Source organism: Abramis brama (genome assembly GCF_963993115.1).
Source record: "Abramis brama genome assembly, chromosome: 8".
Classification (NCBI taxonomy): Eukaryota; Metazoa; Chordata; class Actinopteri; order Cypriniformes; family Leuciscidae; genus Abramis; species Abramis brama.
This window is the reverse complement of record NC_139970.1, coordinates 733293-760966: the sequence shown is the minus strand read 5'-3', so window position 1 is coordinate 760966 and position 27674 is coordinate 733293. Positions and strand designations below refer to the sequence as shown.

Below are 27674 nucleotides of genomic sequence, written 5' to 3'. Positions count from 1 at the left end.
GTGTTTGCTGGGAAGCGTGTGTGAAATGCGCTATAGTGTAAACTTTTAGGCTTCCATAATAACAAGCACAAACTGTGGTAAATAAAAATTGACGTGCAAGCAAAAAGGTATCAGGTCTTTTTGATATTTTATTTTGGTGAAGTAGAAAAACGCAGAAGGACAACTTAAAAGCGAACCAAAGGAAGAAACGTTTATAATCCCCTGCGAAAATGGGCGAGACGTGCATGAAGATTTGGGGAAAGAAACAAGATATTCCATGGCCAATGAAATATTGTTAAATTCACTGATAAATGGGTGACCAGATCGCAAAACATAATACAAAGCCGACCTAAATTTATGGGCTCACGTGACGTAGGCTACCTCTCTCATTCGGCAAGAATCCAATTGTTTCCATGTCTGCAATGTAAAGTTTAATTGCTAACCTATTATTTCTTTTGTAAGCAAAATTTTGTGCTTCACTTGTGTTATAATATTCATGTAAAACAGCATTTACGTACAAAAAAATGTGTTTTGGCGGACCAGCGCCAGTGCTACTACCGCCGCCATGATCCGGTCTCAAGTTTACCGGCACAGCCCTAGCAATGGAGCTTAAAAAGTACTGTTTTAATCCATGAATCTGAGAGATGAAACATGATTGTTGCCAATTATTACTGGAAATTTGTTTTTATTGTCCTTTTGAAGATAATTAACAGATAAATGTCTTAAATCAAGAGAAAGAGGAGGGGAACACAACTCCAAAATGCATCACTGTGAGGAGAGAGAGGAGGACCTGAAGGAGAAAGAAGAGCACAGTGCAGGACCCAGCTGTGTGTCAATGAGGATTGATCAGTCCATGCGCAACCCCACCACTTTCAGGTACAGTACCACACCCATGAATGCATTTAGCAAATGCTTTCAAAACTATTTACAGTGCATTCAAGCTACCCAGTACAACATGTTGGGACAACAGATGCTGATGGGTTCTTAATGCAACCTGATGATATTTACTGTGTTAACTGTTTGGCAGAAGCTGATTGGTTCATGTTACATCTGCAGCCAATGATCTTGCTGCTTAACATTTAAAGGGCCACTATTATGCTATTTTAAAGTTTCCTAATGTTGTTGTGGAGTCTCCTACAACAGGTCTACATGCATCAAAGGTCAAAAAACTGTTTCATTTTCTCATAATATACATTTGCACATAACCAGATTTTCAATGATTCTCAAACGACTCGTCAAATGAATCAATCTCTCTAAATCCCGTCTTTTCGCAAGTTACTCTGCTCTGATTGGCCAGACAGCTCAGTCTGTTGTGATTGGTTTACCGTGTACAGCGTGTTGAAAACAAAACCGCCCATTGCCATAACAACGTCAGCTCTGCGTGTCCCGAGGCTTCCTACACCGTAAACTAAACACAGTAATGAACAATGACGTTGATTTGACCATATCAATGTGAGCGCGAGTCCGATGATGAAACATTCATTGGAAGAACTAGTTATTCAACCCGAACCTCCATCAGGACGACTCGAGCAGGACTCAGTGTCTCTCAGTGATACTCTACTCAGTTTGAGGTACATGACATGTTGCAGCTGTAATTCCTCAGCATCAGCATTAACAAGTGCATGTCCATCAACCGATTATTTTACAAATTTATTTGTAAAAGTATTTTTCTAATATATTGCGTTGAACACATGGAAACTGTATCAATAACAGTTCATGTAAGTTATGCAATACATTAGCCGAGATCTAGAGTGAATGACTGATGTAACGTAAACATTGGTAAAACAAATCTTGCTCTATGCTTAATCTTTCCTCAAAGTAGTGAGAACGACAGACGATCTGCATTAATAGACACAGTTATAGGTGATCGTGGCCCACAGCTGATTAGCAGAAGTATTTCAGTAAGACAGTGATAACGTGAGTTAGCCAGTTAGCAGGAGACGACACAATATAAAACTCAAAACTAAGTATTTTGAACACCATCTTTCCAGAGCAAGCGGTTTGTGAATCCTGCATTGAACTCCGAGATTTGAGAAGCAGTCGTCAGTGAAATAAAGGGAACGCAGCAAAAGTGTAGGATTATACTGCTGTGATACCGTGGTAAAGATGAACTTTAACCTCTGATTCTCCACATGCTCGTCCTTGGGCAGTGAAAAACACACCTTCACATTATAGAGCACAGCGTCTCCTGGACATGATGCTCTCCAGTGTCCACAGGGTTCAGCTGCTGGTTTCCCTGGTGTCTGCGCACGCAATAAGTGGGCGGGCAATATGCTAATGTGTCGTCTTGATGTCACAACGAAACGACTTATGACTCGTTTTAAAAACAATTAATTTCATTGACTCAGAGTCGACTCTTACTTTTGAAAGACCATAACTTTATATACGGTGCACTTTCAGATTTAAATGATTGTTTTCATTCACTTAGCTGTGTTACACACTACATGAAAAGTCATTTTCAAAAATCCATAATAGGGGCCCTTTAAATGGCTGGTTACCATCAACTATAGTAATTTGCAGCACACCTTCAGAGTTCGTCTTAAACTCAATAGCCAATCAATATCAGTGCATTTTTGTGTTCGTCAGCTTTTATTTTCTAAACTAGCTAAAACCAAGCGTCATGTTATACATCTTATATTCAAGATAGGAGTAAATTACTAAGAATACAAGCAATTATCATGTCTACAGCAGCAGCAGCAAGCAGTTAATGAGTCAAAGCATCGCAGATTTAAAACAGTTAAAGTGTACTGGGCATTAGCGAACGTATAGCCTACACATTCATTCAGAGATCACTTTATTTGCTCGAATCCTCAAACGCTTTCAATATTTTCTAAAGGACATTCATTTCTACATTGAATGCGGTTGATCCAGATGCACACCAATGCTAGAACCACACCATGGTGCTTTGCAAAACGCAACTGAATTCAGGGGCGGTAAACAGTTTGCAGCGCGCTTTCAAGAGTTTCCCTAAAACTCAACGGTTGGATTGAGAACGCTCTTACTCCATATCTCAGTGCATTAAATTGAGTTTGTCAGGGGGGATGCAAAATGGCGCCGTAGAGTGAACACGCGTTTTTGCGAGCTGCGTGGCAAGTCTCGGGTATCTATCAAAATTAATTTTTCATTTAATCAGAGGAGTGGCTCTGTGACTAGCTTTGTTTTAGTAGGATGAGTCTGAACAATTATTTTACTAAACCCTCGGGTGTTTCACTGAGAAGCGCTAAAAAAACGAGGAACACATCACAGAAGGCGACAGCCATGGCCACGGATAGCATATCAGCTAACGTTACTGCTCAGGTAATCTCGGATGAAGAGGTCGCGAAAGTTAATTCTGACGACCCTGCTAACAGGCCTATCACCGACCCTAACCTTATACAAGCTATGAAAAGCATGGCGGACGACATTGTGGCAGTGATTGACGCTAAGATCTCGACAGTCCTCGAAGCGATAGATAACCAGTCGTCTAAAATTCAAAGCATTGTACAGCGGGTGCAAGAAGCAGAGGACAGAATCGAGGTGACTGAAACCACCTGCACTGCCAATGAAACCAAGATTCAGGTCTTGGAAAAAAGAATATGTGATTTGACTGAGCAGATAGACGATTTGGAGAATCGTGGAAGAAGATGCAATGTACGCATTATTGGCTTACCGGAGGACACAGAGGGAACTAATCCACTCAAATTCTTCGAGAAATGGATCCCAGATTACCTCAACTTGGACAGGTAAAGTGAAACTGGAAAGAGCCCACCGCTCCCTCGCTCCAAAGCCAGTTCTAAACCGCCGTCCGCGACCTGTCATCGTTCGATTTCACAATTTTCAAGACAAGCAAAGAGTGATGGCTGCATCGAGTAAACGCTTCGCTCTCAACAACAGCAAGCAAACATCTGACGCAGACACCCCGCGAATTTCGTTTTTCAACGATTACTCAGCGGCTGTGGTGCAGAAGAGAAAAGCGTTTAACAAGGTTAAAATTCGTCTTCGAGAGATGCAAATGGAGTATGCGTTGCTCTACCCTGCCACTCTTAGCGTGAAAGTCGGCCAGACGCGCAAGAAGTTCACTTCTCCGGAGGAGGTGGCAGTTTTTCTCGACTCTCGACAAGTGCCTGCTTAGATACGATGTAATCTCCCTGCGAACTTTGTTTGGACTTTGAATTACACTTCCTCTGTTTTATTTCACCCAAAAGAGACTGACTGCGCAGTTTCGCACACGTCCGAATCATGTTGCGCTGACTCTCGGTGAGGATGAAGAATGTTGTTTTGAAACAAGTGTGTGTCTATCTTCACATCTAGGTTTGTTTGGAAACCCTGGTGAGATGCCTGAAAGGGTGGTTCCCCTGTTTTTTATGTTTTGTTATGTGTGTTTAATTTGTACTATAGTTCTGGTTAATATTTTCTGTTTTTGTTTAGCTCTGCATAGTTCTGTTTTAGGCCACTGTGTACACCACTCAAATATGTTTAGGTACAGCGGTTTCTCAATTGAAGTTTATGACAATGGATAATACACTCCGTATTTGTACTTGGAATGTCAAGGGAATTCATAATCCTATAAAAAGGAAGAAGGTTGTGTCATATATAAGAAAAAAGAAGATTGGTATAGCACTATTGCAAGAAACACATTAAGATAAACAGGAACATTTAAAACTAAAACAGGGAGGATATAATCAAGTATATTTTTCATCCTTTTCATCAAAAAGTAGAGGGGTGGCTGTGTTGATCAGTAAAAATATCCCACTGAACGTTGTCAAACTGATAGAAGATGACAGAGGCCGTTTTGTTATTATAAATGGCACCTTATTTGGTAGTTCTATTTCTTTGTTTAATATATATTTTCCTCCAGGGCACCCTTCTGATTTTCTTATTAAGACATTCGCAGACTTTTATGATTTGAGATCTGACTATATGATTGTTGCAGGTGATTTTAACTGTATGTTAAATCCTCTCATTGATCGATTTCCCCACAAAATAGCGACTCCATCTAAGCTAGCTAAACAAATTAATGGTATTTGTGAGGACTTAGAACTTACAGACGTTTGGAGAGCTCTGCACCCATCTGGTAAAGAATACAGTTTTTTCTTCCCACCACATCAATGTTACACTAGGATTGATTATTTTTTTATGCCCAGAAGTTCGTTACACCTAGCTATCTCATGTTGTATCAATAATATTGTTATTTCAGATCATGCTATTGTTGTTCTTGAGTTGAAATCGTCAAGTAGAGATAATTTTCGGCAGTGGAGACTAAACACTAATATACTCAGAGATAAATTATTTAAACCTTTCTTCTCGACAGAGTTTACTTCATTCTATAACATTAATGCTCAAACCACTAAAGACTCTTCACTTTTATGGGAGACTAGTAAAGCTTATATAAGGGGATTAATTTTGTCCTTTTCTGCCTCTAAGAAACGTAAAAAAACGAGACTCAAAGACAGTTAGAAGAGGCCTTGAAGGAAAAAGAAGGAAAATATGTTAAGACTGCAGATAAGACTTTACTTGGAGAAATATCTGCACTGAGGTGTGCTGTAGATTCGCTGCTTACCCAAGACGCGGAATACAAACTGAGATTTGTGAAACAGAAATTCTATGAACATGGAGATAAGCCAGGTAGACTTCTGGCTTATCTTACTAAAAAGAAAAGTGATTCACGTTCTATTATATCAATATTAGATGAAAATGATAAATTACATTATGATTGTACATCAATTAGCAGCACATTTAGAAATTACTATATGAACCTATATAACACTGAAGTATCCAGCAGCGATACTACCCTATTAGAAGACTTTTTTTCCAAAATCAGTTTACCAACTATCTCAGAAGAGCAGAAAGTTAATTTAAATGCTCCCATCTCTAAAGAAGAGTTACTAGAGGCAATCACAAAGATGCAAAGTGGAAAAGTGCCAGGTCCGGATGGTATAGGCTGTGAATTTTATAAGGATTGGCACGCTTTGCTACTTGAACCCATGCTCAATATGTTTAATTATTCATTTAACATTGGGAAGCTTCCCGAATCTCTGAGAGAAGCTAATATTTCTCTTATATTGAAAAAAAGTAAACCTCCTGAAGCCTGTTCTTCATATAGACCCATATCGCTATTAAATACAGACAGAAAATTGCTAGCTAAAATTCTAGCTTCTCGGTTGGAGAAAGTAGTAACTGATGTTATTAGAGATGACCAAGTAGGTTTTATAAGAGGCCGCTCGTCTTGCAACAATATGAGACGTCTTCTTAATATTATACAAACTTTTCAACAACGTAAGATTGATGGGCTAGTGCTATCTCTTGACGCGGAGAAAGCATTTGACCGTATTGAATGGTCATATTTATTTTTTGTTTTGGAGAAATTTAATTTTGGTGAGTCTTTTATCAGATGGGTTAGAGTGTTATACGAAGAGCCTAAAGCGTCTGTTCTTACAAATAGTTCCAGATCAGCAAGCTTCTCTTTACATAGAGGGACTAGGCAGGGGTGCCCATTGTCGCCCCTGCTTTTTGCGCTCGCTATTGAACCCCTTGCCGAGGTGATCAGAACTGACCCTTCAATTGAAGGCTTGCAAACTAATGAGAAACATCATAAAATAGCCCTTTATGCAGATGATGTGCTCATTTTCATTTCAAATCCTGCATCTTCAGTACCATCTCTTCTTGATGTAATTAATAATTTCAGTACTTTCTCAGGATATAAAATTAATTTAAATAAGTCTGAGGCTATGCCTGTTGGTACCATGAAAACAATGCCAAAGGTTAGTTCATTTCCATTTAAGTGGTCCCCTGGTGGTTTTATATACTTGGGTATCTTTGTAAGCCCTGTCTTCAAAAATTTATACAAAGACAACTTTCCCCCTTTGTTTAGTAAAATAAGAGAAGACTTAAATCGATGGGATACGTTACCTATCTCCTGGTTGGGTAGAATGGCTCTTATAAAAATGACTATCCTCCCTAAGTTCCTATACCCTATTCAAATGATCCCTATCCTGTTCTCTAAAAAGGTTTTAAAAGATGTGAACGGCTGGCTCAATTCCTTTATCTGGAGCAAGCGCAAACCAAGGCTGAAATTCTCTGCGCTACAACTACCAGGGTCGATGGGTGGCCTGGACTTGCCCAATATTAAGCTTTATCAGTGGTCTGCTCATCTAAGATATATGTCTGAATGGGTTGCGCTTGAAAACTCTTCTACGTGGTTAGATCTTGAACAATCTTTATCTAACCTTCCCCTTGCGGATTTGTTGTTTCTCAAAAAATTTTAAGTTGTATTTGAGAATTGTAATAACCCTCTAACGGTAAATTCACTTAGGGCATGGAGAGCTGTTTGTCGTTATGAGGGAAGAGCTAAGTTAACCTCTGCACTCACCCCAATTGTGAACAATCTGGACATTCCTCCAGGTAGATTTGATGGGAGGTTTAAATTTTGGGCGAACCAAGGTATTAATCGGCTTATAGATCTGTTTGATGAAGAAGGTTTGATGTCTTTTGAGGAGTTGAGTCAACGGTATCAATTATTAAAGCAGGACTTTTTCCGTTTTCTACAGATTAGAAATTATATCTTGAAAGATACCTCATTGTGTCATACCAGAAGTCCTTCTCCTATAGAAAAAGTGTTATTTCAGACACCTGGGGAAAAGTCGGTGAGTCAGTTATACAAGACTCTCAAGGCGACTTCTGAGGGAAATGTAGTTCTAAATACTAGACTTGTTTGGGAGAGGGAACTTTTTGTCTCTATAAGTGAAGAAGAATGGGGTAATATTTGGAAATATGCTAAATCTATTTCGGTATGTAATCGTGCTAAAGCTATTCAGTTCAAAATTGTACATAGGATGCATATTTCACCAAACCGTAGACATGCATTCAACAATTCCCTCTCACCTCTTTGCCTTAAGTGCAAAACACAAATTGGTACACTCACTCACTGTCTTTGGTCATGTAATCAGTTACAAATATATTGGGCCAAGATAATTTCGGAAATGAGTAATATCTTTAATAAGGAGTTGGCATTGGATCCTTTATTTTTGATCCTTGGTCTGCCTGATAAAGCTTTGATTTTCTCAAAAGAAAAAAGATTGTATAATCTTCTTACTTTTGCTGCTAGGAAAAACATATTACTGAGGTGGATAAGTGACAAGACTCCAACTATATCGGGTTGGCACAATATTTTGATGGAACTTATTCCGCTGGAATACTTAACTTGTTTAGTTAATGATCAGCCAGACCAGTTTCATAGTGTCTGGAAACCCTATATCAATAATTTAGGGGCTGATTTGTCAACTATTCTGCAGAAAGGTTTTCACCCTCAAATGCTTTGAGTGAGTACATAATGTTTTTGAAATTGTAATGTACCTTTATTTTTATTTATTCTTTTACGCTTTTGGTGGCCAAGGTTATATGTGCTTTTTTCTTTCTTTTTTTTTTTTATTGTTTTTTTTTTTTTTATTATTATTGTGGTTGGAATTTGTGTTGTGTTTTGTAAAAGTGAAAAATGTTCAATAAATATATATATTTAAAAAAAAAAAATTGAGTTTGTCAGCTTTTGATTTCTAAACTAGCAAATATATGCAAGTTCTAAAACCAAGCGCCACGTTATACTGTCTTGCACTCGAGATAGGTCAATTGATATTCATACAAGCAGCAGCGTTTACGTTAGTGTCTACAGCAGTAGCAAGAGGTCATGTAGTCAGAGCCGGTCCTGACCTCCCTGGGGCCCTAAGCAAAATTCTGTTAAGGGGCCGTCCTACCTGGCCCATGAGCCATGTAAACCATTAGCCATTGCCACACAGTCACCTGACACCCCAGTGCTCCCACTACAATCCTCCCTCCTTTAACTAGGACTAATGAAAATGTAATTCCTGATATCAGAAATAAACATTGTTCCTAGACAAAGTACATTCTTAATATCAAGAATTCACATTTGAAATAGTAAAAATTTAATTATTGATATTGATATCAAAGATGCAACCTGTGAATGAATAAAAGCTAAAATGGCTTGTCATAGCATGTCACTGTGTTTTAAATGATAAAAGCAATACTTGATACTTGATGGTTATTATTTACTGAGGGATGTGCATCCATATTGACCAGTATGTCCAGCCAATCAATATTTGAAATGCAATATAGCCTATAAATCAATAGTCAATGTCAATACATTGCTTTGCATATGCATCTTGCTTTCCATCTTGCATGCTTTCCATCTCGTTTGCATAGATAACAATATCTACCTCATACTACTACCGAAAGCATGAAACAGTATTTCACGTCTCAACCTAAACCTAGTGCAAAAAACCTTCAATGATTATTTCCAAAGGGCAACGTTTATAAGCATGCGGAGACCAAGAGCTAGGTTTATATTTACTTCATATATAAAATTTAAATTAATTTAAAATTAAAATTAAAGTCCAACTGAAATCAAAATTTACCCTATTTACTTTGTTAGCGCATATTACTAGTCTTGTGGTGAAAAATTAATCCGTGCAAGTTAATACACAGAAAAAAATTGTTTGCCGTTGTAATCTTTAATCAAAGTCTGAAAAGTTACTTCCGGTCTGGAATGGCGTTCCTTCTCTGATGTTAGTCTGCTATGAGCAGAGATGGAGAGGAGGAGCACTAGAGTAAAACCCTGCCCTCTGTTCAATATTCCTTTTCACTGGGAAATACGTCACAACACTGGAGAAAAGTCGTTTGCAACTTCCGGTTCACGCAGACTTTAACCCTCTGGGGACCAAGCTGTTTTTGGGGTCCTTGAGATGTTCTGACATGCCTTGACATTTGTGCTTTTTTCATGTTAAACATGGGGGTAACATGTTTAACATGTTAATGGCAAAGGTGTAAATTCACTCTATATAGCACAAACAGGGCTACCATAATATGCGAGCAACGTGTATGTAGATGTTTGTATTTTTAAGAGAATAATGTTTATGCGTGGTTATTGGAAAAAATTAAAATGAAAGTTGCTGAATTAAGACCACAAAACACATATTAAATATGTGTCCACAAGACTTTTGACTAATGGATGTTGTCCCTTTGAGTTCTAGCTTCAAAATGATGTAAAAATAGTCTTGCTTTATCGTTCACAAAAAAAAATACATTGATTTAAATGGTGTAAAACAGGTTTTGCTTGGAAAGCCAATATGCGAGGGGGAGGAGTAGTTTACACCTTAGATTACAATGTCCCACCCACTCTGCATAATGAGCCATTCATTCAGGTGTGACACTGACTGAGCCACAATGCAAGGACAAAATATGTATTTAGAAGAAGACTTATATTGACCATTTAAGATTTCGCTTACATCTCTCTTGTAAATATGTTTTGCTATTTTATTAAAAATGTTACAATTACAACAATAATTACAATTTCAACAATATTTCAAGTGTACTCTTTCTTTGTAAAAAAAAAAAAAAAGATTATAGGCCTACATTTTATCATATGTATTCATTAGTTTGAATATAGCCAACATTGGAACATCTAACATCTTAGTCTATGAATTTATTTTTGACAAAAATAGTAGCTTATACAAATACATTTTATTTCAACATATTCCAGTCGATTTTTACTCATCTCAGTAGGCTATAGCAAAGCAGTTTATTCTTTCACACACAGACGCGCGATTCATATTTAGGCTAAACAGTCTTTACAAATATGTCCCCTTCATTCATCTCACAGAAAGGCGAGTCATATTATAGAAATTCATCTTTTTGCGGTTTACATAGGCCTACACTAACGTTATTCCATAACGTTATTCCACACGTGAGAAAAGAAAACAGCCTACCTCACTCCTCAGCGGAATCTGCTCCTCATTTCAGGAGATATTGCTCCTCATCAGCACTGTTCTGAGGAATCTTTTCTCCATAAGGTAGGCTATAATGTCTCACTCGCGAGGAGTCGTGACGCGCTTTGTTTACAGCTGATGTGGGCGTTTGACAGCTCTGAAATAGTTCTCAGAATTTGCGTTTGAATAGCACGCGCTCTCCGGGGAGTGGTCACATTACTGTGAATTAGCTCGTAATGAGCTCGACAGGAGTCGCTCTCTTTTTATACAGATTACAGAAGCTGAGAATATTTGTTTTTTATATAAATGACTTCATTTAAAAGATGCGATCTCAAGCTTTATGCCCGTGGGTCTGTTTGCCTGTTTGACTGAATTTTCGCGGAGTTATAGATCATTTTCGAACGCGTTTCAAATGGGAGTTTACTGACAGAGAGAAGGCAGAAATCGCATCATGTTAATTTTTCTTTATTTGTCAAAAAGCAAAACACTTTATTTTTATTGTGAGTATACAGAAAAAAAATAGAAACTGAACAGGATCGATTGATGTATTACACGAAAATGAAAGATCAAAATTAACAGAGCATTTAGTGTTTATTTTCATTGCTAAAAAAAAAAACGAGCAAAACGCGCGGGCGCGTTTGTGGTCACCAGAGGGTTAAGTAAATAGATAAAATAAAAATTTCACCCAGGTTCACATTGTTAAGCCACTAGTTAATTTCTCTTGGCCTCACTAGCCCAGACACATTTTGGGCCCTATTTTAACGATCTGAAACGCAAGTATCAAGCGCAAAACGCAAGTAACTTTGTGGGCGGGTCTTGGGCGCTGTTGCTATTATACACACGCTACATTATGGCCAAGCATGCGCCCTTAAAATAGCATATGAATAACATGCGCAACGCGCCACCGACTTTAAACTAGTTTTTTTCGGTCAGTGTTTTCTAAACCTGCAGAATAGCATCAGGGAACGTTTGCGCCGGAACACACCTCCTCTTTGCGCTGAACCGCCCCCGCGAGCACAAGTGTATTTCTTAGTTAACCGACGTGCGTCTGTGGAGGGAAAAGTCAGCTGTGCGCGGGTGCAAAATAGGAATGATACATGCGTCGGTGTACAAAGTCAATTGCGCTGGGTGCAAGATAGGGCCCTTTAAGTCAAGTCACTAGTTTTAAGCTATTTTGTCAAGTGACCAGGTACACACAGCAATAGTCCACTAGCGTTAAGCCATTCGCCAAAGCAGGCCCAGGAACACATAGATAGCAAACATGCGGTTCTCATGGCTCCCTGGAGCAGCAGTAGTACATATGTCTTTGTGATAGATCACTTGTTTTGGGGGGTGGTTTCATTTTTCATTGCAGTTTCATCTCTTCTTTTGCTTTGATGGGGGATCATTACAAGCATATTGTTGTATATCAGCAGTATATTTTCATGCTCACAGCAGCATACACATTTTGACTGTATTGTTCATCTTCTTGTTCCAGCTTTATTGGAGGGTTATTGATATATGCTATTTGTGCAGCAGCAGTTTGTCTTACATACTCACAGCTGTGTATCGGCATATGTATTGGCAGTAGCAAGTTCCTGTACTTGCTCTGCAGAAGCAATAATGTAGAACAACAGCAAGCAGCATCCAAAGCAGGCCAAATACATTAACATGTCATATCCATTATCATGCTTAAAATATCACAAAAGTTGTCATGATAGAAATGCCTAAGTTCTGTCATGAAACACTAGATGGTGCAGGCTGATAGGTTGTTGATATATGTTATTTGTGCAGCAGCAGTTTGTCTTACATATTCACAGCAGCAAATCAGCATATGTATTGGCAGTAGTAAGTTCCTGTACTTGCTCTGCAGCAGCGGCAATAATCTACAACAACAACAATAATCAACAGCAGCAGCAATTCAGCAGCAGCATAGCAGATCTATTCTGCCAAGACCAAATACATTAACATTGTCATATCCATTATCATGCTAAAAATATCCCGCGCTAAAAAGTTGTCATGATAGAACTGTATTTTTCATTAACAAGTGCCTGACTAAGGGGACATGTCCTCTAGATTAAAAGCATGCAGTTGTGACTCCACTTTTAAAGAGACTTAACTTATCCCCAGAGGACATGAAGAACTATAGACCTATTTCCCATTTACCTTTAATTTCTAAAATATTGGGAAAAGTAATCTTGCAACAGTTCATCATTCATAAACATAAATGCCATAGTTGAGACTTTCCAATCGGCTTGTAGAGCAGTACAGAGTCAGCTTTGGTAAATGTACTAAACATTATCTTTTTGGCCTTAGATAAGTATTTGATATTGATGACCTTAATATTCTCATCTCATGCCTTGAACACTTGGTGTGATGAAAAGGCACTGTTTTGAGGGAGTTCCAGTCTTATCTTACTGACAGATAATTTTCAGTTAGCATTGGAGATTCTACCTACGATAAGAGACTTCTTCCTTGGGGGGTTCCACATGGCTCCATCCTTGCCCCTATTCTTTTTTTATACCCTGATGGGCAACATCTTTCAGAATATGGGCTGTCTTTCCACTGCTAGCAAATGAAACAATTGTAGCTCCCATTAAGGCATCATAACAAACACTTTAGAATTCATTATTAGCTTGTCTAAGTATTTTTTTTTTTAAACAAACTGTCTTCATAATATTTGATGTCTAATGATTTGTATTTCTTGAGGTCCAACACATCCAGCACCTCCTCTGACATTTTTTGAAGAGTTTTAGAATCAACTTCACAAAAAAAATAAAAATAAATGAAGCCTTGAATAATTGGGCTCTGTGATCTCCCTTTGAGATCAGAAAAACAAAATTAACTTATGCAAAGAACAAGACTAAAAAAAAAGCTGAACGATCGATCAATGGTCCAAAAATGGAATGAGCTACCTCTAGATATTAAGTCATTCCAGACTCTATCAGCCTTTAAATTTAAGTTGAAATTTAGGTAGTACATTTAATATATTTAGATTATAATGCTGTGTGAACTTTTTAATGCATACATTTTGTTGATGTTGTGTCTTTTGTATGTCTTGATCAGATCTGTGCCAACCTCTACATCCTACTATCAGACCAATATCAGTCAGGACAAATCTGAAGCAGTCCTACAGACACACACACTGGAGACTGGAGACCTGCAGAGAGTCAAAGACCAGCAAAAATACAGCATGAAGAACAAGTACGAGAGATTATTTGAGGGAATTAAACTACAGGGGAATGAAACCCTCCTGAACAGGATCTACACACAGCTCTACATCATAGAGGGAGAGAGAGAAGGAGTGAACGAAGAACATGAGGTTTTACAGATGGAGAAAACAGCCAGAACACAACACTCACAAGACACTCCAATTGACTGCAATGACATCTTTAAAGCCTCACCTGAACCAGGACATGAGGAGAAAGATCAAATCAAGTTGTTCTTACTAAAGGCATCGCTGGAATCGGGAAAACCGTCTCTGTGCAGAAGTTCACTCTGGACTGGGCCGAGGGAAAAGCCAATCATGATGTAGATTTCATGTTTGTGCTTCCATTTCGAGAGCTGAACTTGATCCGAGATCATCAGTACAGTCTTCACAGACTTCTGCTGGACTTTCATCCTGAACTTCAAGATCTGGACTCAAAGATTTATGAGGAGTGTAAAGTTGGGTTCATCTTTGATGGTCTGGATGAAAGCAGAATCCCACTGATGTTTTCAGACGCTCAGAAAGTCTCTGATGTGACTGAGACTTCATCAGTGGGTGTGTTGATAACAAGCCTCGTCAAAGGGGATCTGCTTCCCTCGGCTCTCATCTGGATCACCTCCAGACCAGCAGCAGCCAATCAGATCCCCTCCAAATACATCAACCGTCTGACAGAGATTCAGGGATTCAATGAGCCTCAGAAGGAGGAATATTTCAGGAAGAGAATCAGTGACGAGCATCAAGCCAGCAGAATCATCTCTCACATCAGAAGAGCAAGAAGCCTCCACATCATGTGCCACATACCCGTCTTCTGCTGGATCTCATCCACTGTGCTTCAGAAGCTCCTGGAAGAAGATCTGAGTGCAGAAATCCCTCAAACTCTGACTGAAATGTACATCCACTTCCTGCTGATTCAGATCAACATGAGGAATCAAAAGTATGAAGAGAGAGATCCAGAGAAACTCCAGCAGTCCAACAGAGAAGTGATTGTGAAACTTGCTGAAGTGGCTTTCAAACAGCTGATGAAGGGCAATGTGATGTTCTATGAGGAGGACCTGATTGAGAGCGGCATAGATGTCACTGAAGCCTCAGTATATTCTGGGATTTGCACTGAGATCTTTAAGGAGGAATCTGTGATTCATCAGAGGAAAGTTTACAGCTTTGTTCATCTGAGTGTTCAAGAGTTTCTCGCTGGTTTCTATGCATTTTATCACTATGTTATAAAAAATGTTGACACGTTGCAGTTCTGTGATGTAATGCATAATCTGCATAGGGATGCAACAGATAAAGCTCTTGAGAGTGAGAATGGACATCTAGATCTGTTCTTGCGGTTCCTGCTGGGCGTCTCACTGGAGTCCAATCAGAGACTCTTACAGGATCTACTGACACACACAGAGAACAGTTTAGAGAGCATCAGGAGAACCACACAGTACATTAAAGAGAAGATCAAAGATGGACATGAACTCTCCACTGAAAGATCCATCAATCTGTTCCTCTGTCTGCTGGAAGTGAAAGATCAGACTTTTTCCAGAGAGATTCAAGAGTTTCTGAAATCAGACAAACACTCAGAGAAGAAACTCTCTCCTGCTCACTGCTCATCAATCGCCTACATGCTTCAGATGTCAGAGGAGGTGCTGGATGAGCTGGACCTCAAGAAATACAACACATCAGATGAGGGTAGAAGAAGGCTGATACCAGCTGTGATCAACTACACAAAAGCACTGTGCGTGTTTAATTTAGTCTTAATGTCTTAAATTGTGTCTTAATCATTTCATTTGAATGTCTTTTACAAAAAATTATGATATTATAAAAAATAAATTTTCATGTGTTTTAATCTTTTTTCAGTCTTGGTGCCTGTAATCTCACTGGTCAGTCATGTGAAATTGTGTCATCAGCTCTTCAATCCTCAAATTTTGTCCTGATAGAGCTGGACCTGAGTAACAATGACCTCCTTGATTCAGGATTGAAGCTGCTCTCTGATGGACTGAAGAGTAGTCAAGCACCAAAGTGTCAGCTGGAGATACTGAGGTGTGTAAGAAGGGATAATGTACAGTCAGTCGGTCATAATGTTGATGTGTGTTTGTAGATGATCTAACTGTGTGTGTGTCTTTAGGTTGTCGGGCTGTATGGTGACTGAGGAAGGCTGTGTTTATGTGTCTTCAGCTCTGAGTTCAAACCCCTCACACCTGAGAGAGCTGGATCTGAGCTACAATCACCCAGGAGAATCAGGAATTCAGCTGCTCAATGACAAACTCAATGATCCAAACTGCTCACTGAAGATTCTCAAGTATGTTTATATGTTATGACTCATATGTGTGTCTGTATGTGATTAGGGGTCACCTAAGAGGGATCTTTTGTTCAGAAATTGCTACTGAAATATCTGTTTGGTCTCATAACTCTTTAACTGGCTTTATCTGATATAATACAGCAGAATTCACAAATTTCACATATGAGAAAACAGTGAGCAGTTGGTATTTCAAATTTTGATTGTGTATCGCCGACAACTTCTGTCTGGTCCGCAAACTACATTTCGCAACCAAACACACGCGAGAAGTGATAAGGAGATAGCGCAAAATCCCGCGTGCGTAAGACCGCAGTTCTCGCGCGAGACTGAAATTGTTATTTAAAATGATAGCCTGCAAGAAGCTTGCGATCCAAATTGTCTGTGCACTGATTTGCAGCGAAAAGGAGAAAAAGAAAAACATTATGTATGAGGAAATGGCTGGGAAGACAAGGGGAGCAAGGACTGTGTGTTCTGCAAAGAGAGTTGGGGGTAAATAAATATGTGCTGCTTTGCAATGTGCTGCTGTTGCTGCTGGTCAAGCAAATGTTTGTGCTTTGTTTCTGTTTGATATAATTGTAAATATATCTATTAAAATACTGATATTGTGACCTATAACTCCTCCCTGAACTCCCCGCTGCTCTGTATCTTGCTCTCTCATTGGCTGTCGGTCATCGCCGATGTAGTTTTCAGTCAGAACACTTTCACACAGCAGGATTTTGAATCGCCGACAGGTCCAGATATTTAGCATGCCAAATATCTCACGGGCGTCGGCGACTCGTCGGTGATTCTCTCAGATCGCGTCTTTGCTCATTCACACTGAGTGATTGTCACTCGCGTGAACGAGCACCGATTTGCCTGTGATTTCGGGCATTTGTCTGCGATTTCTCAAAACCTGTCGGCGAGCCAAAATCGGGGCTAAAATCGTGCAGTCTGAACTCGGCATTATGAACACACCTTTGATGGGTTTGGAATGACATGAGTAAATGATGACATAATAAAAAAATTTGGGTGAACTCATTAAAGTTCACAAAACTCATTTTATTTGCAATTTTAGGAATCTTCCCACATATCATGTAATTTGTGTTTGTTTGGATTTTTTGTGTATGTTTTTGTCTATGTGTAGTTTGGACCATGGAGGATATTTCAGGATCACACCAGGACTGAGAAAATGTAGGTCCTCTCATACACACACACACACACACACACACGCACACAGACAGACAAACACACTGGTAGAGCTGGGTAAAAAATAAAAATTTCTCGATTTGAATAGATTTTTGTCATTTTGAAGAACCATTATCAATTCTTAAATCCCAAAAATGTAATTCTCAGTCAATAGCCCTATTCGGATGGAACTAGTTTTCCAGGGGGTCGTTAGTGAAATTCGTGTTTCACAGACGTGAAAATGTACTTCTCCTCATGTGCGAAAAAAACCCATACAATTAATAAATGGAGCCAAATCGTGGAAACTGCAAAGACTGCCCATTTTAATATCAGTGTCAGGTATGAGTAAGATACTTGTCTAGATTTCTAGACAGCCTATAAATCAGTTAATTGTATTTGTAACTTTTAATATAATAGTGATGTAACTAAAGTTTACAGCATTAGTCAACAGATTTACAGTTTTGCCATGTACTGTACCTGATAGGCCTCAATTAATAGATTTAGAATTGAATTGTATCGAATTGAAATCAAATCAAATTGCAAACTTGTGAATCAAAATCGAATCTTGAAATTTGTGTAAATGCCCAGCTCTACACTGGTATTCCTATCATTATGAGGAAATTACATAGGTGTAATGATTTTTATGCTGTATAAACTATTTCTGTCATGACAGAGAGTTTGGTATGGTAATGGATGTGACAATGTTGATATGTTTGGCTATAGCGTAATAGATCTGCTACGCTGCTGCTGCAGAGCAAGACATGCTGCCTCTGTACAATATAACATACATTAAATAAACCATAGCAGATCTATACAGGTGGAGCTGGGGAAGGTGGAGGGTTTCTGAAAGCGCGCTGCACTGCTACAGCAAATGCTGACCATGTATTTGAAGGTTGAGCAGCGAGCTCATTGGCTACTGACACAACTAACTAACCCTACTTATAATAACCAATCAGCTGTGCCCTATAGAAAATTATGTGATTACAAGCAGATTGAGTTAAAGACCTATCAGCCTGCGTATATATTATCCCCCTACACTAACCCTACCCTTTACAGAAAACTTTCTGCATTTATACATTTTCAAAAATAAAACAACAAAAATTAGTATGATTATAAGCTGTTTTCCCTCATGGGGACCAAAACAATGGCAAAAATTACAGTTATTATCTGCCTTGTGGGGACATTTGGTCATCATAATGTAGGGCAGTGGTCGGCAACAGGGCCAAAACTACTGGCCCGCCAGCAATAACATAAAAATAGATCTGAAATAGATCTGTCATGACAGCAAGAGTTACTCACAATCACTTCGTCTTTAGTGATTTTGCCTTCAAAATAAAAGTACGAGAACATTTTTGCAGCAATGTTTTATTTTGAGATGAATTGAGAGCTTTTAATTTGAAAAGTTCTGAAAGACATTCAAAAGAGTCTGTGGCTCACTTCGTTGCAGATCAGACACACCGGCTTTGCCTTCAGGTAGGATGAAAGCATAGTTGTCTTTGATCTTCTTTGTCTGCCCTATTTTCACTGTCAACTTTCGTCTTTAGACTCTTTGATAGTGCCATTTTCTCTCAGCTAGCTAGCTTAAATGTTAACATCTCTCTGCACACGGTGTAATAGCGTACCTCCAGCATGCAAACAATTAAATAAATTCAGTTTCGTACATGAGGATGCCAAGGTATAATTCTGAGTGTAAAAGTAGGCGATGTCAAATAATTATTACAATAAGTTAGGCTCCATTGTGTAACAAGTAAATTAAAATGATTCACATTTATTATTCACAATATGGAAAGAGAAAATAAAACATAGTTCGTCAAGAGCATGATTTAAACTTATTCAATAATGGGCTTATTCAAGTCCTCTTTTATTTTTTGAGTTATTTTTATCAATTCCGCATCTTCCACATACAGTATGTGTGTTTTAGCAAGGCGGTCTGTGTTGCAAGTTGGTGAATGAAAATACTTGCCAGGTTACGTGTCACTACTGCTTTATTAATTTATCCAGTGTAAAACCCGGAAACCGCCACACAAATGTGGCTTTTTGTTAATGACTGTCCTACGACAGGATTTAACACAGAGTAACAGCTCACTACCAGTTACAAAAGACACTGTCACAGTCTGTCACAGGCAATTATAATTGAATTTTTCATCAATTCATTTCTTAAATTATCCTTTGACTATGTTGTAACCCGCCATCTACTGGCGAAATTTATTTATTGGCCTGAGGACAAATTTACTTGCCGACCCCTGACTTTGGGTTTACCAAGTACACGCACATAAACACACACACACACACACACACAGCTGTGCATATTTAACATATAAAAATATAAAAATGCATATAAGTGCATATAAAAATATATTTTTTCTCCTTCACCAAAACATATTTAACAATGTAAAAGATGTTCTGATCTCTCTTGTTGTGTTCAGATGCCTGTGATCTCACACTGGATCCAAACACAGCACACACTCAACTCATTCTGTCTGAGGAGAACAGAAAGGCAACATGTGTGAAAGATCATCAGCCGTATCCTGATCATCCAGAGAGATTTGAGCACCAGGAGCAGATTCTGTGTCGAGAGAGTCTGACTGGACGCTGTTACTGGGAGGTTAAATGGAGTGGCTCGGGTCATGTAGCAGTGACATATAAAGAAATCAGCAGGAAAAGTGGGATTGATTGTTGGTTTGGACTCAATGAAAAGTCCTGGAGTCTGTATTGTTCCGATAAGAATTACACTGTCTGGTTCAATAATAACAGCACTGATGTATCTGGGCCTTCAGCCCGCTCTAATAGAGTAGGAGTGTATGTGGACGTGTCGGCCGGCACTCTGTCCTTCTTCAGCGTCTCTGACACACACACACTTACACACATATACACATTCAACACCACATTCATTGAACCCCTCTATGCTGGATTTGGGGTTTATCCTGAATCTTCAGTATCTCTGTGTCAGATTTAACAACCTTCGGTGAGGAACGTCAGTAGCACTTTTCCACCTCAGAGCAAAAAAACAAAAGGTTATTACGATATTATATATTGTCAATGCAATTTTCTCACAATTGTGACATCAATTAATAGTCCCAGTTGTAAGAAATAGAGTTGCAATTGTGAGCTATAGTCACAATGAATGAGCTTACTTTGCGAAATACAAGTCAGATTTTAATATAAATTTAGTCAAGTCACGTAAGGGTTAATGCCCGACGAGGTGTCCATTGTCAGGTATTAACCTGACAATGGACACCTCGAAGGGCATTAACCCGCTTATACCATGGTCACTTGCCAAATAACACATTTTTAAAACATTAGTTTATATTTTAATTAGTTTTACAATCGAAAAGTTTTTACAAACAATAACTTGGTTTCCCTGGTTACGCCTGACGGTTTATTTAGCAACCGGAGATATTTATAGTCCACTCGATTTATAGTCCGTATAGATACTCTGACTGCCTGTTGCTATGGTTACTCACAGCTGAAGTAGCCAGCGCATTTATTTATTAATTTCGAACGCTAAACAGTCAGTTTCACCAGAACTCCTTTACTAGGTGTCCTCTATCACTTTTTAATGGACACCCTGCAGCCAATCAGAATCGAGTATTCACCCAGAGTATAACTTCATTTATACATAGCGCTTTTAACTATGTAGATTGTTCCAAAGCAGCTTTACAGTGATAATAGGAGATTACAGTAACAGAGATTGTTTAGGCTTTACAGCAGCTCTAGAATAAAGTTATTGCCCAGCTAAAGTTAGTTTTGATTGATTGATTCACTTCCGTTGCAACGATCATTAGTTATTAACTTAGGGGCCGCTTACACGACACCATTCTAACAGAAAACCCTTAATGCGCTCCGGCCGCTCATCCGCACAACATATGAGAACGCAAACCCCGAAATAGGTTCCAAGGTGCAAGCCCTGAAAAACAAAATAATAATAATAATTATTTGAATCTCTGTGCAAGCTTTAAAAACACAAACCTGTGAAAACGCTGATGGCGGGCACATGCGTATTACGTGTTTAGTCTATAGGTATGCGTGTTTGAATATATATGTGCACAGGCGTGTAGTCTATCTTTACAAGTTGACCTCAACAAATTACTTGTCTGGCCTTAATAATGTATAATACAGAACTATTTATCGGTTCCGCGTAGCCGTGTGAACCGGAACTATTTTGACAACGTTTTATCTGTACAGAGGTAAAGGAAAGGGAAGGGAAGGGGGCCTTCTGAGATATAAAGCTGCAGTTATAAGAGAAGTAGTTGCAATTCCGAGATTTAAAGGGGTCATATGATGGTTCTAGGTTACAAAAGTGATTATTTTACACATACTGTACTTTACTGTTGCTCCTCTATGCCCTGCCTTTCTGAAACACGTCGATTTTTACAAAGCTCATCGTTCTGAAAAGCCCGGTATGCTCTGATTGGCCAGTGATGCAGTGCATTGTGATTGGCCCGAATACCTTATGCGTGTGACGGAAATGTTTACCATATTTACCTTACCATATTTGGAACATCAGCCCCCAAAGCAATAATGACTGGTGATAATGTTGGTTCTACCTTATCCATTCGAGCCTTGTACTGTCTTTTTATGCGATGCGACACGCTACGGGTGTGAGAACAGTATGTCTGCATTTGTGATCGTAGAAACAAGCAAGTGCTACTCTATACTGTTCAAAACTCGCGTTTGAATTGTCAAAAAATTTTAAAAATTGTTGAAATGGTAAAATATGAAATCATACTTACAGGCTTAGAGTCAGAAGCGCCAGACTGCATCTAGAATCAGCTTTGTGCACAGCCGGCCTTGTACTCTCGCAGGTTCTGGAAACTCCTCCGAAAAGTGCGCAGCACACAGTCGAATATTTAGTTGTACTGTTCTGGAACAGTGTTGTATATAAAGCTTAAGCACTGTTTGCTAATTGAGTCCTCTTTTGGAAGGCCAAACAAAGTAGTGTGGCTTTCACAATGAAAAACACAGCGTCTCTACGACATGATGGCGGCGCTGGCGGCAACAATAATACAGCGAGAATAAAAGTTACACCTTTCTTTGCTTATACATTTGGGTGGTGTTATGAAAAATTTGACCAGAGCTGAGGGGAGCCTATATTCATTCCTCTGGTGCTGATTGGCTGATTACCTGAACGTGCTCCTCCCAAACTTTGTTACATAAAACTTCATTAAGAGATGATATTGGTCAGTGTTTCTGTCATATTGCTAATGTGTCAGATAAATAAATTATACTGTTAAATATATTGAGGAGGATTAACACAAAATTGTCCATATCTGCATATGTGGTATAGCTGTCTATTTGTGAGGGTTTTCCCTTTAATAGAGTCAGGATGTGCCTACCTCTCCCATGCAATTTCATCTTAATTTAAAATATATATATGTATATATCCATGTTATCTCATGTTTATAATGTTATTTTAATTGACTGTGTTATTAAATTTGTAATGGGCACATGCTGATAAGATTTACCTGAGACAGAACATGTAAGTAGTTTCACACAAAGAATGATTGTATGTGTTTGTATCAAGTATTTTTTTCTGTTTTATACCATTTTCTTGTTTAAAGCAATCTTTTTCGCTTAATTTGTGTTTGTTTTTTGGCTTTTTGGACCATTTTGCACCATGATTGTGTGGGAGTGACAGGATAGACTGCTTGTGTGTGCGTGTTTATCAGGAGCGAAAATAAAGATCCAGATGAACCAACGATGTTGCCCCGTGTTTGAGTGACCAACAGTGCTCAACATCTACACAACACAGAAGTAGCAGTTTCATCTAACTGGTTTCGTGAACTCCAGCAACATCAGTCACGCTTGGTGTCGGGATCCACTGGTCACACTAAGAAGAATGAATTACTGAACCCTAAAGAATACTTTGTGAAGGCACACACAGTGATGATGAACTCACAGAATAATGCTTTTCTTTTTTTTTCTCTGTGCTGCTGAACCTATGTTTGGTTCACTTTTAACAGTTTGTGTTGGTTGTGTATTATTATCTGAGTGTCACCATTGTTGTGTTTGTATGTGGAGAACTGATGTCTGTGCATCATTAGGTGATGGAAGAAAAGATGATGTCACACCTTTCAAAGATAAACCTCAGCTGCAGATTTACTATTGTGAAATATCCGTCTACAAACAATTATGAATTTGAAGGCTTAGGGTTAATTGACACTAATAATAGTATAGTTTGACTAACTTAAAATCAGCCAATTAGCTTATTTTATATTCTAGCTAATTCCCATTATGGTGACTTCAAAACAATTACAGTGGTAAAGAACACATTTCTTACAGTGGCATGGTTAAATAATGTGAATTTACAGTAAAGAAAGCGCAGTAAATTACTGTGATTTCAGCATCACTGTGCTGTTGATTAACAGTAATTCGTAAGAAAATTACCCAGAATGCATTCATTTCATTGTCAATGTCTTACTACAGTAATTTATTGTAAAATAATAGTCTTTAATCTTGTAAATTCCTGGCAATCTTTTACAGTGCACACACACACACACACACACACACACACTACTCCTCCCTATACCCCCCAATGGAATGATCCTGACTGTTTCTGTCACCCGTTAACGGGAACTTCCAGACTGTGAACTGTCGATAACTCCCGGTGATTAGAGATGTCATCCGGCGTCCACTGGGACGAAGATCTGGCTCTTCATGCAGTTCATGGTGAATCACATTCACTCTCTGTCACACTGCATCTTCATAGTTTTTTTTTATTTTTATTTTTATTCAGGCTGAGAGATCCAGATTAAGGTCGTTGCTTGGTTCATCAAGTGTCACCTGACCAGACAAGACATATTCAATCCCAGTTATGACACACACACACACACACTCATATGTATATTCTCCTGTGTATGTACTGCACATATGGAGCCTGTCATCAGTGTTTGTAGTGTGTTCATGTGAGCTGCAGGTTCTCATTAGATTGTTCAGATGTGTGTAGTTGTCGTGTTTTCTTCAGTCAATGCGCTGAAACAGGATCTGGAACTGTGACCTCATGAAACAAACCTGTAAAACTGCTGTTCAACACAACCAGGTGAGTCCAGAAATATATCCATGCATCATAGTATATCCATATATTTATATACTTCATTAGTTCTTGGAGTTGAGTTCTCTAGAACAGTTTGAAAACATGGATGAAAAGATTGATCTCATTTCCAGCAGCATCAGAGCAATGAAGGAAGAGATGAAGAGGGATAGTGCTGATGTTCATGAGGTATAATCTGCTTTTCTGGGCTGCGTTTCCCAAAGACAAGTATGGTCACAGGTTCCCTCAGTATCAACTCAACTCAACGATACCAACACAACTCAACGATACCAACACAACTCAACACAACTCAACGATACCAACACAACTCAACTCAACGATACCAACACAACTCAACGATACCAACACAACTCAACGATACCAACACAACTTAACGATACCAACACAACTCAACGATACCAACACAACTCAACACAACTTAACGATACCAACACAACTCAACGATACCAACACAACTCAACACAACTCAACGATACCAACTCAACTCAACGATACCAACTCAACTCAACGATACCAACACAACTCAACAATACCAACACAACTCAACACAACTCAACGATACCAACACAACTCAACACAACTCAACGATACCAACACAACTCAACTCAACGATACCAACACAACTCAACGATACCAACACAACTCAACGATACCAACACAACTTAACGATACCAACACAACTCAACGATACCAACACAACTCAACACAACTTAACGATACCAACACAACTCAACGATACCAACACAACTCAACACAACTCAACAATACCAACTCAACTCAACGATACCAACACAACTCAACGATACAAACACAACTCAACGATACCAACACAACTCAACGATACCAACACAACTCAACACAACTCAACGATACCAACACAACTCAACACAACTCAACGATACCAACACAACTCAACTCAACGATACCAACACAACTCAACACAACTCAACGATACCAACACAACTCAACGATACCAACACAACTCAACACAACTTAACGATACCAACACAACTCAACACAACTCAACGATACCAACACAACTCAACGATACCAACACAACTCAACTCAACGATACCAACACAACTCAACACAACTTAACGATACCAACACAACTCAACACAACTCAACGATACCAACACAACTCAACAATACCAACACAACTCAACGATACCAACACAACTCAACGATACCAGCACAACTTAACGATACCAACACAACTCAACGATACCAACACAACTCAACACAACTTAACGATACCAACACAACTCAACGATACCAACACAACTCAACACAACTCAACGATACCAACTCAACTCAACGATACCAACACAACTCAACAATACCAACACAACTCAACGATATCAACACAACTCAACAATACCAACACAACTCAACGATACCAACACAACTCAACGATACCAACACAACTCAACACAACTTAACGATACCAACACAACTCAACGATACCAACACAACTCAACACAACTCAACGATACCAACACAACTCAACACAACTCAACGATACCAACTCAACTCAACGATACCAACACAACTCAACGATACCAACACAACTCAACAATACCAACACAACTCAACAATACCAACACAACTCAACACAACTCAACGATACCAACACAACTCAACGATACCAACACAACTCAACACAACTCAACAATACCAACACAACTCAACGATACCAACACAACTTAACGATACCAACACAACTCAACGATACCAACACAACTCAACACAACACAACTCAACAATACCAATACAACTCAACAAAACCAACAGAACTTAACGATACCAACACAACTCAACGATACCAACACAACTCAACGATACCAACACAACTCAACACAACTCAACGATACCAACACAACTCAACGATACCAACACAACTCAATGATACCAACACAACTCAACGATACCAACACAACTCAACACAACTTAACGATACCAACACAACTCAACGATACCAACACAGCTCAACACAACTCAACAATACCAACACAATTCAACGATACCAACAGAACTTAACGATACCAACACAACTCAACGATACCAACACAACTCAACACAACTCAACGATACCAACACAACTCAACGATACCAACACAACTCAACACAACTCAACGATACCAACACAACTCAACAATACCAACACAACTCAATGATACCAACACAACTTAACGATACCATCATAGGCCGGACTTCCAGCATGTGCAACCAAACCTCTACAGATGATCCAGAATGCTGCAGCTCGTCTTATCTTCAACGAGCCCAAGAGGGCCCACGTCACTCCTCTGTTCATCTCCCTGCACTGGCTACCTCTCGCTGCTCGCATCAAGTTCAAGGCATTGACGCTTGCTTACAGATCTATCACAGGCTCAGCTCCCTCCTACTTTCACTCACTCCTACGAGTCTACATCCCTACCAGAAGCCTACGATCAGTCAACGAGCGATGTCTCGTGGTTCCATCACAGAAAGCCACAAAATCACTTTCCAGAACATTCTCATTCACAGTTCCATGCTGGTGGAACGCTCTCCCCACCCTCATCCGGAATGCAGAATCCCTGACAACATTCAAAAAACAGCTGAAAACCCATCTCTTCCGTGAGCACTTAACCTCATAAAAAAAAAAAAAAAAACCTTTCCCTTTAAAACCTCACTTATCGGGCTTATGCTACTCTGAATAATGCTTGAACTTCGTATTTTGAGCACTTCTTGCGTTGTTGTTGTTTTTGCCTCTTCATGATGACTCACTTAATTTAGTCCTAATTTGTAAGTCGCTTTGGATAAAAGCGTCTGCTAAATGACTAAATGTAAATGTAAATGTAAACACAACTCAACGATACCAACACAACTCAACGATACCAACACAACTCAACGATACCAACACTACTCAACACAACTCAACGATACCAACACAACTCAACGATACCAACTCAACGATACCAACACAACGATACCAACTCAACTCAACGATACCAACACAACTCAACGATACCAACTTAACTCAACGATACCAACACAACTCAACGATACCAACACAACGATACCAACACAACTCAACTCAACAATACCAACACAACTCAACGATACCAACACAACTCAACACAACTCAACGATACCCACACAACTCAACGATACCAACACAACTCAACTTAACGATACCAACACAACTCAACTCAGCGATACCAACACAACTCAACACAACACAACTCAACACAACTCAACGATACCAACACAACTCAA

At 39.0% G+C, this 27674-nt stretch overlaps 1 pseudogene across 1 annotated transcript; it reads left to right on the top strand.

Annotated features, from left to right (window-relative positions):
* The first annotated feature begins 602 nt into the window (after positions 1 to 602).
* Positions 603 to 23475, top strand: LOC311088035 (NACHT, LRR and PYD domains-containing protein 3-like; annotated as a pseudogene). Its single transcript, XR_014609618.1, has 6 exons — positions 603 to 855; positions 13779 to 15640; positions 15763 to 15945; positions 16031 to 16204; positions 17325 to 17371; positions 19792 to 23475. The product of XR_014609618.1 is annotated as an NACHT, LRR and PYD domains-containing protein 3-like (transcript).
* The last annotated feature ends 4199 nt before the right edge of the window (positions 23476 to 27674 follow it).